At 47.6% G+C, this 12,767-nt stretch overlaps 14 non-coding genes across 14 annotated transcripts; all 14 read right to left on the reverse strand.

Annotated features, from left to right (window-relative positions):
* Window positions 1-4,700: 4,700 nt before the first annotated feature.
* Window positions 4,701-4,773, reverse strand: TRNAE-CUC (transfer RNA glutamic acid (anticodon CUC)). Its single transcript has one exon. It is a non-coding gene; the product is annotated as a tRNA-Glu (tRNA).
* A 662-nt stretch (window positions 4,774-5,435) lies between these two features.
* Window positions 5,436-5,508, reverse strand: TRNAD-AUC (transfer RNA aspartic acid (anticodon AUC)). Its single transcript has one exon. It is a non-coding gene; the product is annotated as a tRNA-Asp (tRNA).
* A 74-nt stretch (window positions 5,509-5,582) lies between these two features.
* On the reverse strand, window positions 5,583-5,655 carry TRNAE-CUC (transfer RNA glutamic acid (anticodon CUC)). Its single transcript has one exon. It is a non-coding gene; the product is annotated as a tRNA-Glu (tRNA).
* A 515-nt stretch (window positions 5,656-6,170) lies between these two features.
* Window positions 6,171-6,243, reverse strand: TRNAE-CUC (transfer RNA glutamic acid (anticodon CUC)). Its single transcript has one exon. It is a non-coding gene; the product is annotated as a tRNA-Glu (tRNA).
* Window positions 6,244-6,905: 662 nt separating this feature from the next.
* On the reverse strand, window positions 6,906-6,978 carry TRNAD-AUC (transfer RNA aspartic acid (anticodon AUC)). The gene has a single exon. It is a non-coding gene; the product is annotated as a tRNA-Asp (tRNA).
* A 74-nt stretch (window positions 6,979-7,052) lies between these two features.
* On the reverse strand, window positions 7,053-7,125 carry TRNAE-CUC (transfer RNA glutamic acid (anticodon CUC)). Its single transcript has one exon. It is a non-coding gene; the product is annotated as a tRNA-Glu (tRNA).
* A 515-nt stretch (window positions 7,126-7,640) lies between these two features.
* TRNAE-CUC (transfer RNA glutamic acid (anticodon CUC)) lies at window positions 7,641-7,713 on the reverse strand. The gene has a single exon. It is a non-coding gene; the product is annotated as a tRNA-Glu (tRNA).
* Window positions 7,714-8,228: 515 nt separating this feature from the next.
* TRNAE-CUC (transfer RNA glutamic acid (anticodon CUC)) lies at window positions 8,229-8,301 on the reverse strand. The gene has a single exon. It is a non-coding gene; the product is annotated as a tRNA-Glu (tRNA).
* A 74-nt stretch (window positions 8,302-8,375) lies between these two features.
* TRNAE-CUC (transfer RNA glutamic acid (anticodon CUC)) lies at window positions 8,376-8,448 on the reverse strand. Its single transcript has one exon. It is a non-coding gene; the product is annotated as a tRNA-Glu (tRNA).
* A 515-nt stretch (window positions 8,449-8,963) lies between these two features.
* TRNAE-CUC (transfer RNA glutamic acid (anticodon CUC)) lies at window positions 8,964-9,036 on the reverse strand. Its single transcript has one exon. It is a non-coding gene; the product is annotated as a tRNA-Glu (tRNA).
* Window positions 9,037-9,698: 662 nt separating this feature from the next.
* Window positions 9,699-9,771, reverse strand: TRNAD-AUC (transfer RNA aspartic acid (anticodon AUC)). Its single transcript has one exon. It is a non-coding gene; the product is annotated as a tRNA-Asp (tRNA).
* Window positions 9,772-10,726: 955 nt separating this feature from the next.
* Window positions 10,727-10,799, reverse strand: TRNAN-AUU (transfer RNA asparagine (anticodon AUU)). The gene has a single exon. It is a non-coding gene; the product is annotated as a tRNA-Asn (tRNA).
* Window positions 10,800-11,755: 956 nt separating this feature from the next.
* TRNAE-CUC (transfer RNA glutamic acid (anticodon CUC)) lies at window positions 11,756-11,828 on the reverse strand. Its single transcript has one exon. It is a non-coding gene; the product is annotated as a tRNA-Glu (tRNA).
* Window positions 11,829-12,490: 662 nt separating this feature from the next.
* On the reverse strand, window positions 12,491-12,563 carry TRNAD-AUC (transfer RNA aspartic acid (anticodon AUC)). Its single transcript has one exon. It is a non-coding gene; the product is annotated as a tRNA-Asp (tRNA).
* Window positions 12,564-12,767: the final 204 nt, after the last annotated feature.

Below are 12,767 nucleotides of genomic sequence, written 5' to 3' on the forward strand. Positions count from 1 at the left end.
AATTAAATGGTCGTCAAGTATTGTTGAAAAACTTTGGCTTTTTACGTTACATTTGATATCTCACAACACCGCTCCCGGGTGGTCTCGAACCACCAACCTTTCGGTTAACAGCCAAACGCGCTAACCATTGCGCCACGGAAGCTCAGAAATTCAATGGTTGTCCGGTATTGTGGAAAACTTATGACTTTTTACGTTACATCTGAGACCTCACAACACCGCTCCCGGATGGGCTCGAACCACCAACCTTTCGGTTAACAGCCGAACGCGCTCACCATTGCACCACGGAAGCCCAAAAATTAAATGGTCGTCAAGTATTGTTGAAAAACTTTGGCTTTTCACGTTAAATTTGATATCTCACAACACCGCTCCCGGGTGGGCTCGAACCACCAACCTTTCGATTAACAGCCGAACGCGCTAACCATTGCGCCACGGAAGCTCAGAAATTCAATGGTTGTCCGGTATTGTGGAAAACTTATGACTTTTTACGCTACATCTGAGACCCCACAACACCTCTCCTGGGTGAGCTTGAACCACCAACCTTTCGGTTAACAGCTGAACGCGCTAACCATTGCGCCACGGAAGCCCAAAAATTAAATGGTCTTCAGGTATTGTGGAAAAACTTTGACTTTTTACGTTACTTATAAAACTTAACACCAACGTTCCCGCGTGGGCTGGAACCACCAACCTTTCGGTAAACAGATGAACGCGATAACCATTGCGCCCGGGAAGCCCAAAAATTAAACGGATGTCAGGTATTGTGGAAAAAATTTGACTTTTTACGTCACATCTGAGACCTCACAACACCGCTCCCGGATGGGATCGAACCACCAACCTTTCGGTTAACAGCCGAACGCGCTAACCATTGCGCCACGGAAGCAAAAATATTAAATGGACGTCAGGTATTGTGGAAAAACTTTGACTTTTTACGTCACATCTGACACCTCACAACACCGCTCCCGGATTGGCTCGAACCACCAACCTTTCGGATAACAGCCGAACGCGCTAACCATTGAGCCACGGAAGCTCAGGAATTAAATGGTTGTCAGGTATCGTGGAAAACTTATGACTTTTTACGCTACATCTGAAACCCCACAGCACCTCTCCCGGGTGGGCTGGAACCACCAACCTTTCGGCTAACAGCTGAACGCGCTAACCATTCCGCCACGGAAGCCCAAAAATTAAATGTTCGTCAGGCATTGTGGAAAAACACTGACTTTTTACGTTACATCTGAGACCTCACAACACCGCTCCCGGATGGGCTCGAACCACCAACCTTTCGGTTAACAGCCGAACGCGCTAACCATTGCACCACGGAAGCCCAAAAATTAAATGGTCGTCAAGTATTGTTGAAAAATTTTGGCTTTTTTGTTACATTTGATATCTCACAACACCGCTCCCGGGTGGGCTCGAACCACAAACCTTTCGGTTAACAGCCGAACGCGCTAACCATTGCGTCTGGGAAGCCCAAAAATTAAACGGATGTCGGGTATTGTGGAAAAACTTTGACTTTTTACGTAACATCTGAGACCTCACAACACCGCTCCCGGATGGGCTCGAACCACCAACCTTTCGGTTAACAGCCGAACGCGCTAACCATTACACCACGGAAGCCCAAAACTTAAATGGTCGTCAAGTATTGTTGAAAAACTTTGGCTTTTTACGTTACATTTGATATCTCACAACACCGCTCCCGGGTGGGCTCGAACCACCAACCTTTCGGTTAACAGCCGAACGCGCTAACCATTGCGCCACGGAAGCTCAGAAATTCAACGGTTGTCCGGTATTGGTGAAAACTTATGACTTTTTACGCTACATCTGAGACCCCACAACACCTCTCCTGGGTGAGCTTGAACCACCAACCTTTCGGTTAACAGCTGAACGCGCTAACCATTGCGCCACGGAAGCCCAAAAATTAAATGGTCTTCAGGTATTGTGGAAAAACTTTGACTTTTTACGTTACATCTGAGACTTCACAACACCGCTCCCGGGTGGGCTCGAACCACCAACCATTCGGTTAACAGCTGAACGCGATAACCATTGCGCAACGGAAGCCCAAATATTAAATGGACGTCAGGTATTGCGGAAAAACTTTGACTTTTTACGTCACATCTGAGACCTCACAACACCGCTCCCGGATGGGATCGAACCACCAACCTTTCGGTTAACAGCCGAACGCGCTAACCATTGCGCCACGGAAGCAAAAATATTAAATGGACGTCAGGTATTGTGGAAAAACCTTGACTTTTTACGTCACATCTGACACCGCACAACACCGCTCCCGGGTGGGCTCGAACCACCAACCTTTCGGTTAACAGCCGAACGCGCTAACCATTGAGCCACGGAAGTTCCGGAATTCAATGGTTGTCAGGTATCGTGGAAAACTTATGACTTTCTACGCTACATCTGAAACCCCACAACACCTCTCCCGGGTGGGCTGGAACCACCAACCTTTCGGCTAACAGCTGAACGCGCTAACCATTCCGCCACGGAAGCCCAAAAATTAAATGTTCGTCAGGCATTGTGGAAAAACACTGACTTTTTACGTTACATCTGAGACCTCACAACACCGCTCCCGGATGGGCTCGAACCACCAACCTTTCGGTTAACAGCCGAACGCGCTAACCATTGCACCACGGAAGCCCAAAAATTAAATGGTCGTCGAGTATTGTTGAAAAACTTTGGCTTTTTACGTTACATTTGATATCTCACAACACCGCTCCCGGGTGAGCTCGAACCACCAACCTTTCGGTTAACAGCCGAACGCGCTAACCATTGCGCCACGGAAGCTCAGAAATTCAATGGTTGTCCGGTATTGTGGAAAACTTATGACTTTTTACGCTACATCTGAGACCCCACAACACCTCTCCTGGGTGAGCTTGAACCACCAACCTTTCGGTTAACAGCTGAACGCGCTAACCATTGAGCCACGGAAGCTCAGAAATAAACTGGTTGTCAGGTATTGCGGAGAAACTAAGACTTTTTACGTTACTTATAAAACTTAACACCAACGTTCCCGGGTGGGCTTGAGCCACCAACCTTTCGGATAACAGCCGAACGCGCTAACCATTGCACCACGCAAGCCCAAAAACTAAATGGTCGTCAGGTATTGTGGAAAAACTTTTATATTTTGGGTTACATCTGACACCTCACAACACCGCTCCCGGGTGGGCTTGAACCACCAACCTTTCGGTTAACAGATGAACGCGATAACATTTGCGCCACAGAAGCCCAAAAATTAAATGGTCGTCAGGTATTGTTGAAAAACTTTGGCTTTTTACGTTACATTTGAGATCTCGCAACACCGCTCCCGGGTGGGCTCGAACCACCAACTTTTCGGTTTACAGCCGAACGCGCTAACCATTGCGACCTCACAACACCGCTCCCGGACGGGCTCGAACCACCAACCTTTCGGTTAACAGCCGAACGCGCTAACCATTCCGCCACGGAAGCCCAAAAATTAAATGGGCGTCCGGCATTGTTGAAAAACTTTGGCTTTTTACGTTACATTTGAGATCTCGCAACACCGCTCCCGGGTGGGCTCGAACCACCAACCTTTCGGTTAACAGCCGAACGCGCTAACCATTGAGCCACGGAAGCTCAGAAATTAAATGGTTTTCAGGTATTGTTGAAAACTTATGACTTTTTACACTACATCTGAGACCCTACAACATCTCTCCCGGGTGGGCTCGAACCACCAACCTTTCGGTTAACAGCCGAACGCGCTAACCATTGAGCCACGGAAGCTCAGAAATTAAATGGTCGTCCGGTATTGCTGAAAAACACTGACTTTTTACGTTACATCTGAGACCTCACAACACCGCTACCGGGTGGGCTCGAACCACCAACCTTTCGGTTAACAGCTGAACGCACTAACCATTGCGCCACGGAAGCCCTAAAATTAAATGGTCGTCAAGTATTGTTGAAAAACTTTGGCTTTTTACGTTACATTTGATTTCTCACATCACCGCTCCCGGGTGGGCTCGAACCACCAACCTTTCGGTTAACAGCCAAACGCGCTAACCATTGCGCCACGGAAGCTCAGAAATTCAATGGTTGTCCGGTATTGTGGAAAACTTATGACTTTTTACGTTACATCTGAGACCTCACAACACCGCTCCCGGATGGGCTCGAACCACCAACCTTTCGGTTAACAGCCGAACGCGCTCACCATTGCACCACGGAAGCCCAAAAATTAAATGGTCGTCAAGTATTGTTGAAAAACTTTGGCTTTTTACGTTACATTTGATATCTCACAACACCGCTCCCGGGTGGGCTCGAACCACCAACCTTTCGGTTAACAGCCGAACGCGCTAACCATTGCGCCACGGAAGCTCAGAAATTCAATGGTTGTCCGGTATTGTGGATAACTTATGACTTTTTACGCTACATCTGAGACCCCACAACACCTCTCCTGGGTGAGCTTGAACCACCAACCTTTCGGTTAACAGCTGAACGCGCTAACCATTGCGCCACGGAAGCCCAAAAATTAAATGGTTTTCAGGTATTGTGGAAAAACTTTGACTTTTTACGTTACTTATAAAACTTAACACCAACGTTCCCGCGTGGGCTGGAACCACCAACCTTTCGGTAAACAGATGAACGCGATAACCATTGCGCCCGGGAAGCCCAAAAATTAAACGGATGTCAGGTATTGTGGAAAAAATTTGACTTTTTACGTCACATCTGAGACCTCACAACACCGCTCCCGGATGGGCTCGAACCACCAACCTTTCGGTTGAGAGCCGAACGCGCTAACCATTGCGCCACGGAAGCCCAAAAATTAAATGGTCGTCAGGTATTGCTGAAAAACTTTGGCTTTTTACGTTACATTTGAGATCTCGCAACACCGCTCCCGGATGGGCTCGAACCACCAACCTTTCGGTTAACAGCCGAACGCGCTCACCATTGCACCACGGAAGCCCAAAAATTAAATGGTCGTCAAGTATTGTTGAAAAACTTTGGCTTTTTACGTTACATTTGACATCTCACAACACCGCTCCCGGGTGGGCTCGAACCACCAACCTTTCGGTAAACAGCTGAACGCGCTAACCATTGCGCCACGGAAGCCCAAAAATTAAATGGTTTTCAGGTATTGTGGAAAAACTTTGACTTTTTACGTTACTTATAAAACTTAACACCAACGTTCCCGCGTGGGCTGGAACCACCAGCCTTTCGGTAAACAGATGAACGCGATAACCATTGCGCCCGGGAAGCCCAAAAATTAAACGGATGTCAGGTATTGTGGAAAAACTTTGACTTTTTACGTCACATCTGAGACCTCACAACACCGCTCCCGGATGGGATCGAACCACCAACCTTTCGGTTAACAGCCGAACGCGCTAACCATTGCGCCACGGAAGCAAAAATATTAAATGGACGTCAGGTATTGTGGAAAAACTTTGACTTTTTACGTCACAACTGAGACCTCACAACACCGCTCCCGGATGGGCTCGAACCACCAACCTTTCGGTTGATAGCCGAACGCGCTAACCATTGCGCCACGGAAGCCCAAAAATTAAATGGTCGTCAGGTATTGCTGAAAAACTTTGGCTTTTTACGTTACATTTGAGATCTCGCAACACCGCTCCCGGATGGGCTCGAACCACCAACCTTTCGGTTGAGAGCCGAACGCGCTAACCATTGCGCCACGGAAGCCCAAAAATTAAATGGTCGTCAGGTATTGCTGAAAAACTTTGGCTTTTTACGTTACATTTGATATCTCACAACACCGCTCCCGGGTGGGCTCGAACCACCAACCTTTCGGTTAACAGCCGAACGCGCTAACCATTGCGCCACGGAAGCTCAGAAATTCAATGGTTGTCCGGTATTGTGGATAACTTATGACTTTTTACGCTACATCTGAGACCCCACAACACCTCTCCTGGGTGAGCTTGAACCACCAACCTTTCGGTTAACAGCTGAACGCGCTAACCATTGCGCCACGGAAGCCCAAAAATTAAATGGTTTTCAGGTATTGTTTAAAAACTTTGACTTTTTACGTTACTTATAAAACTTAACACCAACGTTCCCGCGTGGGCTGGAACCACCAACCTTTCGGTAAACAGATGAACGCGATAACCATTGCGCCCGGGAAGCCCAAAAATTAAACGGATGTCAGGTATTGTGGAAAAAATTTGACTTTTTACGTCACATCTGAGACCTCACAACACCGCTCCCGGATGGGCTCGAACCACCAACCTTTCGGTTGAGAGCCGAACGCGCTAACCATTGCGCCACGGAAGCCCAAAAATTAAATGGTCGTCAGGTATTGCTGAAAAACTTTGGCTTTTTACGTTACATTTGAGATCTCGCAACACCGCTCCCGGATGGGCTCGAACCACCAACCTTTCGGTTAACAGCCGAACGCGCTCACCATTGCACCACGGAAGCCCAAAAATTAAATGGTCGTCAAGTATTGTTGAAAAACTTTGGCTTTTTACGTTACATTTGATATCTCACAACACCGCTCCCGGGTGGGCTCGAACCACCAACCTTTCGGTAAACAGCTGAACGCGCTAACCATTGCGCCACGGAAGCCCAAAAATTAAATGGTTTTCAGGTATTGTGGAAAAACTTTGACTTTTTACGTTACTTATAAAACTTAACACCAACGTTCCCGCGTGGGCTGGAACCACCAGCCTTTCGGTAAACAGATGAACGCGATAACCATTGCGCCCGGGAAGCCCAAAAATTAAACGGATGTCAGGTATTGTGGAAAAACTTTGACTTTTTACGTCACATCTGAGACCTCACAACACCGCTCCCGGATGGGATCGAACCACCAACCTTTCGGTTAACAGCCGAACGCGCTAACCATTGCGCCACGGAAGCAAAAATATTAAATGGACGTCAGGTATTGTGGAAAAACTTTGACTTTTTACGTCACAACTGAGACCTCACAACACCGCTCCCGGATGGGCTCGAACCACCAACCTTTCGGTTGATAGCCGAACGCGCTAACCATTGCGCCACGGAAGCCCAAAAATTAAATGGTCGTCAGGTATTGCTGAAAAACTTTGGCTTTTTACGTTACATTTGAGATCTCGCAACACCGCTCCCGGATGGGCTCGAACCACCAACCTTTCGGTTGAGAGCCGAACGCGCTAACCATTGCGCCACGGAAGCCCAAAAATTAAATGGTCGTCAGGTATTGCTGAAAAACTTTGGCTTTTTACGTTACATTTGATATCTCACAACACCGCTCCCGGGTGGGCTCGAACCACCAACCTTTCGGTTAACAGCCGAACGCGCTAACCATTGCGCCACGGAAGCTCAGAAATTCAATGGTTGTCCGGTATTGTGGATAACTTATGACTTTTTACGCTACATCTGAGACCCCACAACACCTCTCCTGGGTGAGCTTGAACCACCAACCTTTCGGTTAACAGCTGAACGCGCTAACCATTGCGCCACGGAAGCCCAAAAATTAAATGGTTTTCAGGTATTGTTTAAAAACTTTGACTTTTTACGTTACTTATAAAACTTAACACCAACGTTCCCGCGTGGGCTGGAACCACCAACCTTTCGGTAAACAGATGAACGCGATAACCATTGCGCCCGGGAAGCCCAAAAATTAAACGGATGTCAGGTATTGTGGAAAAAATTTGACTTTTTACGTCACATCTGAGACCTCACAACACCGCTCCCGGATGGGCTCGAACCACCAACCTTTCGGTTGAGAGCCGAACGCGCTAACCATTGCGCCACGGAAGCCCAAAAATTAAATGGTCGTCAGGTATTGCTGAAAAACTTTGGCTTTTTACGTTACATTTGATATCTCACAACACCGCTCCCGGGTGGGCTCGAACCACCAACCTTTCGGTTAACAGCCGAACGCGCTAACCATTGCGCCACGGAAGCTCAGAAATTCAATGGTTGTCCGGTATTGTGGATAACTTATGACTTTTTACGCTACATCTGAGACCCCACAACACCTCTCCTGGGTGAGCTTGAACCACCAACCTTTCGGTTAACAGCTGAACGCGCTAACCATTGCGCCACGGAAGCCCAAAAATTAAATGGTTTTCAGGTATTGTTTAAAAACTTTGACTTTTTACGTTACTTATAAAACTTAACACCAACGTTCCCGCGTGGGCTGGAACCACCAACCTTTCGGTAAACAGATGAACGCGATAACCATTGCGCCCGGGAAGCCCAAAAATTAAACGGATGTCAGGTATTGTGGAAAAAATTTGACTTTTTACGTCACATCTGAGACCTCACAACACCGCTCCCGGATGGGCTCGAACCACCAACCTTTCGGTTGAGAGCCGAACGCGCTAACCATTGCGCCACGGAAGCCCAAAAATTAAATGGTCGTCAGGTATTGCTGAAAAACTTTGGCTTTTTACGTTACATTTGAGATCTCGCAACACCGCTCCCGGATGGGCTCGAACCACCAACCTTTCGGTTGAGAGCCGAACGCGCTAACCATTGCGCCACGGAAGCCCAAAAATTAAATGGTCGTCAGGTATTGCTGAAAAACTTTGGCTTTTTACGTTACATTTGATATCTCACAACACCGCTCCCGGGTGGGCTCGAACCACCAACCTTTCGGTTAACAGCCGAACGCGCTAACCATTGCGCCACGGAAGCTCAGAAATTCAATGGTTGTCCGGTATTGTGGATAACTTATGACTTTTTACGCTACATCTGAGACCCCACAACACCTCTCCTGGGTGAGCTTGAACCACCAACCTTTCGGTTAACAGCTGAACGCGCTAACCATTGCGCCACGGAAGCCCAAAAATTAAATGGTTTTCAGGTATTGTTTAAAAACTTTGACTTTTTACGTTACTTATAAAACTTAACACCAACGTTCCCGCGTGGGCTGGAACCACCAACCTTTCGGTAAACAGATGAACGCGATAACCATTGCGCCCGGGAAGCCCAAAAATTAAACGGATGTCAGGTATTGTGGAAAAAATTTGACTTTTTACGTCACATCTGAGACCTCACAACACCGCTCCCGGATGGGCTCGAACCACCAACCTTTCGGTTGAGAGCCGAACGCGCTAACCATTGCGCCACGGAAGCCCAAAAATTAAATGGTCGTCAGGTATTGCTGAAAAACTTTGGCTTTTTACGTTACATTTGAGATCTCGCAACACCGCTCCCGGATGGGCTCGAACCACCAACCTTTCGGTTAACAGCCGAACGCGCTCACCATTGCACCACGGAAGCCCAAAAATTAAATGGTCGTCAAGTATTGTTGAAAAACTTTGGCTTTTTACGTTACATTTGATATCTCACAACACCGCTCCCGGGTGGGCTCGAACCACCAACCTTTCGGTTAACAGCTGAACGCGCTAACCATTGCGCCACGGAAGCCCAAAAATTAAATGGTTTTCAGGTATTGTGGAAAAACTTTGACTTTTTACGTTACTTATAAAACTTAACACCAACGTTCCCGCGTGGGCTGGAACCACCAGCCTTTCGGTAAACAGATGAACGCGATAACCATTGCGCCCGGGAAGCCCAAAAATTAAACGGATGTCAGGTATTGTGGAAAAACTTTGACTTTTTACGTCACATCTGAGACCTCACAACACCGCTCCCGGATGGGATCGAACCACCAACCTTTCGGTTAACAGCCGAACGCGCTAACCATTGCGTAACGGAAGCAAAAATATTAAATGGACGTCAGGTATTGTGGAAAAACTTTGACTTTTTACGTCACAACTGAGACCTCACAACACCGCTCCCGGATGGGCTCGAACCACCAACCTTTCGGTTGATAGCCGAACGCGCTAACCATTGCGCCACGGAAGCCCAAAAATTAAATGGTCGTCAGGTATTGCTGAAAAACTTTGGCTTTTTACGTTACATTTGAGATCTCGCAACACCGCTCCCGGGTGGGCTCGACCCACCAACCTTTTTTTTAATAGCCGAAAGCGCTAACCATTGAGCCACGGAAGCTCAGAAATTAAATGGTTGTCAGGTATTGTGGAAAACTTATGACTTTTTACGCTACATCTGAGACCCCACAACATCTCTTCCGGGTGGGCTCGAACCACCAACCTTTCGGTTAACAGCTGAACACGCTAACCTTTACGCCAGGGAAGCCCAAAAATTAGATGTTCGTCAGGCATTGTGGAAAAACACCGACTTTTTACGTTACATCTGAGACCTCACAACACCGCTCCCGGATGGGCTCGAACCACCAACCTTTCGGTTAACAGCCGAACGCGCTAACCATTGCGCCACGGAAGCCCAGAAATTAAATGTTCGTCTGGTATTGTGCAAAAACACTGACTTTTTACGTTACATCTGAGACCTCACAACACCGCTCCCGGGTGGGCTCGAACCACCAACCTTTCGGTTAACAGCTGAACGCGATAACCATTGCGCAACGGAAGCCCAAATATTAAATGGACGTCAGGTATTGTGGAAAAACTTTGACTTTTTACGTCACATCTCAGACCTCACAACACCGCTCCCGGATGGGCTCGAACCACCAACCTTTCGGTTAACAGCCGAACGCGCTAACCATTGCGCCACGGAAGCCCAAATATTAAATGGACGTCAGGTATTGTGGAAAAACTTTGACTTTTTACGTCACATCTGAGACCTCACAACACCGCTCCCGGATGGGCTCGAACCACCAACCTTTCGGTTAACAGCCGAACGCGGTAACCATTGCGCCACGGAAGCCCAAAAATTAAATGGTCGTCCGGTATTGCTGAAAAACTTTGGCTTTTACGTTACATTTGAGATCTCGCAACACCGCTCCCGGGTGGGCTCGACCCACCAACCTTTCGGTTAATAGCCGAACGCGCTAACCATTGAGCCACGGAAGCTCAGAAATCAAATGGTTGTCAGGTATTGTGGAAAACTTATGACTTTTTACGCTACATCTGAGACCCCACAACATCTCTCCCGGGTGGGCTCGAACCACCAATCTTTCGGTTAACAGCTGAACACGCTAACCTTTACGCCACGGAAGCCCAAAAATTAGATTTTCGTCAGGCATTGTGGAAAAACACCGACTTTTTACGTTACATCTGAGACCTCACAACACCGCTCCCGGATGGGCTCGAACCACCAACCTTTGGGTTAACAGCTGAACGCGATAACCATTGTGCAACGGAAGCCCAAATATTAAATGTTCGTCTGGAATTGTGCAAAAACACTGACTTTTTACGTTACATCTGAGACCTCACAAAACCGCTCCCGGTTGGGCTCGAACCATCAACCTTTCGGTTAACAGCTGAACGCGATAACCATTGCGCAACGGAAGCCCAAATATTAAATGGACGTCAGGTATTGTGGAAAAACTTTGACTTTTTACGTCACATCTGAGACCTCACAACACCGCTCCCGGATGGGATCGAACCACCAACCTTTCGGTTAACAGCCGAACGCGCTAACCATTGCGCCACGGAAGCAAAAATATTAAATGGACGTCAGGTATTGTGGAAAAACTTTGACTTTTTACGTCACATCTGACACCTCACAACACCGCTCCCGGGTGGGCTCGAACCACCAACCTTTCGGTTAACAGCCGAACGCGCTAACCATTGAGCCACGGAAGCTCAGGAATTAAATAGTTGTCAGGTATCGTGGAAAACTTATGACTTTTTACGCTACATCTGAAACCCCACAACACCTCTCCCGGGTGGGCTGGAACCACCAACCTTTCGGCTAACAGCTGAACGCGCTAACCATTCCGCCACGGAAGCCCAAAAATTAAATGTTCGTCAGGCATTGTGGAAAAACACTGACTTTTTACGTTACATCTGAGACCTCACAACACCGCTCCCGGATGGGCTGGAACCACCAACCTTTCGGTTGAGAGCCGAACGCGCTAACCATTGCGCCACGGAAGCCCAAAAATTAAATGGTCGTCAGGTATTGCTGAAAAACTTTGGCTTTTTACGTTACATTTGAGATCTCGCAACACCGCTCCCGGATGGGCTCGAACAACCAACCTTTCGGTTAACAGCCGAACGCGCTCACCATTGCACCACGGAAGCCCAAAAATTAAATGGTCGTCAAGTATTGTTGAAAAACTTTGGCTTTTTACGTTACATTTGATATCTCACAACACCGCTCCCGGGTGGGCTCGAACCACCAACCTTTCGGTTAACAGCTGAACGCGCTAACCATTGCGCCACGGAAGCCCAAAAATTAAATGGTTTTCAGGTATTGTGGAAAAACTTTGACTTTTTACGTTACTTATAAAACTTAACACCAACGTTCCCGCGTAGGCTGGAACCACCAACCTTTCGGTAAACAGATGAACGCGATAACCATTGCGCCCGGGAAGCCCAAAAATTAAACGGATGTCAGGTATTGTGGAAAAACTTTGACTTTTTACGTCACATCTGAGACCTCACAACACCGCTCCCGGATGGGATCGAACCACCAACCTTTCGGTTAACAGCCGAACGCGCTAACCATTGCGCCACGGAAGCAAAAATATTAAATGGACGTCAGGTATTGTGGAAAAACTTTGACTTTTTACGTCACAACTGAGACCTCACAACACCGCTCCCGGATGGGCTCGAACCACCAACCTTTCGGTTGATAGCCGAACGCGCTAACCATTGCGCCACGGAAGCCCAAAAATTAAATGGTCGTCAGGTATTGCTGAAAAACTTTGGCTTTTTACGTTACATTTGAGATCTCGCAACACCGCTCCCGGGTGGGCTCGACCCACCAACCTTTTTTTTAATAGCCGAAAGCGCTAACCATTGAGCCACGGAAGCTCAGAAATTAAATGGTTGTCAGGTATTGTGGAAAACTTATGACTTTTTACGCTACAT

This window comes from Phalangium opilio, unplaced genomic scaffold, assembly GCF_054372755.1.
Source record: "Phalangium opilio isolate 3A_F unplaced genomic scaffold, DU_Popi_V2 ptg001170l_1, whole genome shotgun sequence".
NCBI classification, from domain to species: Eukaryota; Metazoa; Arthropoda; class Arachnida; order Opiliones; family Phalangiidae; genus Phalangium; species Phalangium opilio.